Genomic DNA, 5,000 nt, shown 5'->3' on the forward strand with positions numbered 1-5,000 from the left:
CCCACGGGCACCCGGACCGAGGTCGGCACCGGCGCCTCGGCGTGGTTTAGGACACCTGGTGGCTCGCGGGGCCACGCGGCTGTCACACAGCCTGGTTCGGTAAGGAAGGCCCAGGAAACCCCCCCCCGCGCCGAGCGGCAGCAGGACAGGGTGAGGTGACACGGGGGAGGCACGCGCCTCGCCGCCGTCGCCACGGCCCCCTTCTCGCTCGGGGGGGGGAAGAGACTAGGACGATACCTCGCTCACAGCGGGGAAGCGAATTGGAAAGGAGACCGCCCTGCCTGAACACCGGACGCCACCGCGGCTCCCTATTACGGGGAGTACAGCAGAGCCGGCCCGCCGGGGGCCCTTTCCGACGCGACCCCAAGTGCCTCATCGATCAGCGAAGGCCACAACGGCCACGGGTCCTGGGACAGCGACAGCCACCGCGCGCCTGCCCTCGGCCACCCGCAAGCGGGCGGGCGGACGACGCGGGGCTCTGCGTGCGAGCGAGCAGGGGCGACATCCGTGACAGGTGCTCCGGCGGCTTCAACACCGGCAGAGCCGGCTCGCCGCGAAGCCTGTCCGACGTGCCCGAGGCCAGCCTCAGTAGGCTACGCCTCCGTACCGGTACCAGTCGAGGGGGTGGGGGACCGGGTGCGCGGGATGTGCCCCGCCACCGCCGCCACCCACCCGCCACGCACAAGGATTCCCTTCAGCCGACTCGGCTGGACCGGGGTAAAGCCGCGACAGGCTCGACTCCGCCGGTCTTCCAGCGTTCAAGTGCCGGCGGCCGCCGCCGGCCACCGGCCTTTGCCCAACAAACGCAGGGAACAGGTTACCCCGGAGGGAAAAAGCCAGGTGTGGAACAGCTCAGGCGGGGGGCCGGGGGAAAGCCGCTGAAGGCTCAGGACACCCCGCCGGCCATCTGCATCCGGCTGCCGGACACCACCACCGGCCAAAAACAAAAAAACGTGCTGTACCCGCATCGCGGGCTCCGGCTTAGGGCCAGAGAGCAAAGGAACCGAGGCGCCGACCAACCTCGCTCACAGCACCGTGCAGACCTCCCCTTCACTGAGCCCGGCTGGTACAAACCAGGGACGCCAGGAGCAGACCGGACACCGCAGGCCGCCCCACGTATGGCATCTGCACCAGGAAAAAAAGAAAGCGGAAAAGAGGACCGAGGCGCCGCCGCCTCGCCTTACCATCATCCGGCTTCTCAGGGGACCAGAGTGGTGGGGGGGGGTAGCCGCTGAAGGCTCGAGACACCCCACCACGGCCATCTGCACCCGGCTGCCAGCCAACACCGGCGGCCAAAAACGTACCGTGCTGTGCCCATGTCACGGGCTCCGGCTTAGGGCCGAGAGAGCAAAGGACCCGAGGAGTCGACTAGCCTTCGCTCACAGCACCGTGCAGACCTCCCTTCACCGAGCCCGGCCGGTAGAAACCAGGGACGCCGAGAGCCGGCCGGACACCACAGGCCGCCCCGCACGTATGGCATACGATACCGGCAACGAAAGGAGTAAACCAAGAACCAGGGAGGCGCCGCCGCCTCTCGCCTTACCATCGTCGGGCTCTCGGGGGGCCGGGGGGGGGGGGGCCACCCACCGGTGGCTCGAGACACACCCCCCCCGGGCCGTCTGCATCCAAGCTGCCGGCCACCGCGACCAGCCAAAACCGTGGCGTGCCCATGCCACGGGCTCCGGCTTAAGGCCGGCAAACAAAGGGAGCAGGTGCCGCCGCCGCCACCTCTCCTCCCATCCCCAAGGCCCCCTCAAGGAGCTGGGCAACAGCCCCCGACGGGCTGGAACCGTACGGAGCACCGCTGTGTCAACACACATACCGGCGCTCCCCCCCTCCGCCATCATCGGGCTCTCGGGGGACCGGGGGGGGGACGGGGGTAACCACCCACGGTAGTCTCACAGCTCGGCTCCCCCCCCCAGTATCCAGCGTTCAAGTGCCGCCAGCCGCCTCCGGCCACCGGTCTTCGGCCTCTCCCGTGCACCTCTGCCCGTCCTTTTCTCACCACTCGGCAGCGACCGCCCCAACGCCGCCCGGCTTCGTGCCGTTCGGCATCTCTCTGGGTGCTCTCGGTTCCGTGCACGCTCGCCTGACAGAGCACCGGCTTGAGAACCGTGCCCAATTCCCCGGGGGAAACCACCGTCTGCGGCCGCCCAGCATTCCACTTGGCCGGCTAAGCCGCGTGCCCTCGCTCGGTGGCGCTTGTCTGGAGCAGAGACGCCTCGTGCCCCTATATAAGGAGAATATGGGTCCGCGCCGGAAAGGGGCGCTTAAAGGCAGTGTCTGCCTGCCAGCGGGGGAGGCGCTGCAGAGACGCCGACTCTTACGATGACCTAACTGGAGGCAGCGCGAAACAGCGACCCCTTGGAGGAACTGCCGGAGCCAACAGGTCTGCCCGCGCTCTAAGTCCCGACGGAGCCGGGTAGACCTGGCAGCCCTTTCGACGGACGCTGAGCCGGCCGCCGGCAACGTGGAGCCGGGTACACCTAGCGGCCACCGCCGGTCGCCTCGGAGGTGGGTAGACCTGACGGCCGCCTCACGCCCCGGAGGCGGGTAGACCTGACGGCCGCCTCACGCCCCGGAGGCGGGTAGACCTGACGGCCGCCACACGCCGCGGAGGCGGGTAGACCTGACGGCCGCCACACGCCCCGGAGGCGGGTAGACCTGACGGCCGCCTCACGCCGCGGAAGCGGGTAGACCTGACGGCCGCCTCACGCCCCGGAGGCGGGTAGACCTGACGGCCGCCTCACGCCCCGGAGGCGGGTAGACCTGACGGCCGCCTCACGCCCCGGAGGCGGGTAGACCTGACGGCCGCCTCACGCCCCGGAGGCGGGTAGACCTGACGGCCGCCTCACGCCCCGGAGGCGGGTAGACCTGACGGCCGCCTCACGCCCCGGAGGCGGGTAGACCTGACGGCCGCCTCACGCCGCGGAAGCGGGTAGACCTGACGGCCGCCTCACGCCCCGGAGGCGGGTAGACCTGACGGCCGCCTCACGCCCCGGAAGCGGGTAGACCTGACGGCCGCCTCACGCCCCGGAGGCGGGTAGACCTGACGGCCGCCTCACGCCCCGGAGGCGGGTAGACCTGACGGCCGCGTCGCGCCCCGGAGGCGGGTAGACCTGACGGCCGCCTCACGCCCCGGAGGCGGGTAGACCTGACGGCCGCCACACGCCCCGGAGGCGGGTAGACCTGACGGCCGCCTCACGCCCCGGAGGCGGGTAGACCTGACGGCCGCCTCACGCCCCGGAGGCGGGTAGACCTGACGGCCGCCTCACGCCGCGGAGGCGGGTAGACCTGACGGCCGCCTCACGCCCCGGAGGCGGGTAGACCTGACGGCCGCCTCACGCCCCGGAGGCGGGTAGACCTGACGGCCGCCTCACGCCCCGGAGGCGGGTAGACCTGACGGCCGCCTCACGCCCCGGAGGCGGGTAGACCTGACGGCCGCCACACGCCCCGGAGGCGGGTAGACCTGACGGCCGCCACACGCCGCGGAGGCGGGTAGACCTGACGGCCGCCTCACGCCGCGGAGGCGGGTAGACCTGACGGCCGCCTCACGCCCCGGAGGCGGGCAGACCTGTCGGCCGCTTCACGCCCCGGAGGCGGGTAGACCTGGCGGCCGCGTCGTGCGAGACATTTTTGTTTCGATAGATGCCAATGAAATCCGAAAAAAAATAAATGAAAAGGGAAATTTTTTTTCTTAACGCACCCCCGCACCCCCGCGCCCCGCCGCGCTCTCATGTGCACGCAGCACCAGCCCCCCCACCCCCCCGCCCCGACCCGTTGGCTGCCATGCAGTCGCTGGCATCATTCGCTGCCCGCCCCCTCGGCCGCCAGTCAGCCCCTCTGCGCCGCGCCACTCCGCGCCGCACGGCGCCGCCCGCCACTCCCCCCCCCCGCTTCCCGCGGCTGCCAGGGGACCCGGCAGAAGCGGCGACGTTCCCCGCACCTCACCCCCAACGGAGACGCCCGTCTCGCTGGAGCGAGTTCGCATCGGGAACCGGGCGCTTTTCGCCGGGTCGGGGTCCCGGCGCTGCCGGGCGGTCCTCGGCTTCAGCTGTTGGTTTCGCAGCGTGGGTTTAGCTTTAGTCTCGGGGGAGGGGGGGTGTGGGGGGGGGTGCGTGTGTGTGTTTTTATTTTGTTTCTTTCCCCCCGCCTTTCGCTGTGCCGCAGAGGCGTGGGCACCGGGCGCCCTTCACCGGGTCCGGGTCCGGGTCCGGGTCCGGGTCCGGGTCCGGGTCCCGGCGTTGCCAGGCGCTCGCTGGCATTCGCGTTTAGGTTTTTTTCGACGGGGTTGGGGTGGGGGGGTGGGAAGGGGGCTCCCGGGCTTTATGTGTGGTAATGGGGGGTGTGTGCGCGTGTGTGTGTGTGTGTGTGTGTGTGTTGTTCGGATTGTTGTTTTGTTGTTTGTTCCCCCCCCCCCCCCCCCCCCCCCCGCCGCGACACACACGCGCTCGGACACACACGCAGAGACACAGAGAGAGAGAGAGAGAGAGAGAGCGCGCGCGCGCGAGAGAGAGACACAGGCGCGCGCACACACACACACACACGCACACACAGACACAGACACACGCACGCGCACACACACAGACACCCCCAGCCCCCCACCCCCCCCAGCCCCCCGACCCCCACCGTCGCCCGCGCGCCCGAAGAGCCGTTGGTCCCCGCCCCACCGCTGCAACTCCGGAGCTGCAGGGCGGTGGGTGCGGCCGCCAACCGACCGCAGCCTCCTCGGCGCCGCGGAGCACTACGGCTGGGGGGTGGGGGATCGGGGGCGGTTTCTGTTACACCACCACCACCACCACCACCCGCCCTCGCTGCTCTCCCTCCCACCCCTTCGGCGTTCGTTTGGCTTTCAACCCGCGGCGGGAACGGAGCAGGCGGGCAGGAGGGCGGGCGGCCGAGCGACCGACTGAGGAAGGCGGGGAGCCGGGCCGCGGGCACGGCGCGGCAGGGACTCGGCAGCTGCGGGGGCTCAGCGTCCAAAACACGCGCCACCCATC

Source organism: Athene noctua, unplaced genomic scaffold (genome assembly GCF_965140245.1).
Source record: "Athene noctua unplaced genomic scaffold, bAthNoc1.hap1.1 HAP1_HAP1_scaffold_140, whole genome shotgun sequence".
NCBI classification, from domain to species: Eukaryota; Metazoa; Chordata; class Aves; order Strigiformes; family Strigidae; genus Athene; species Athene noctua.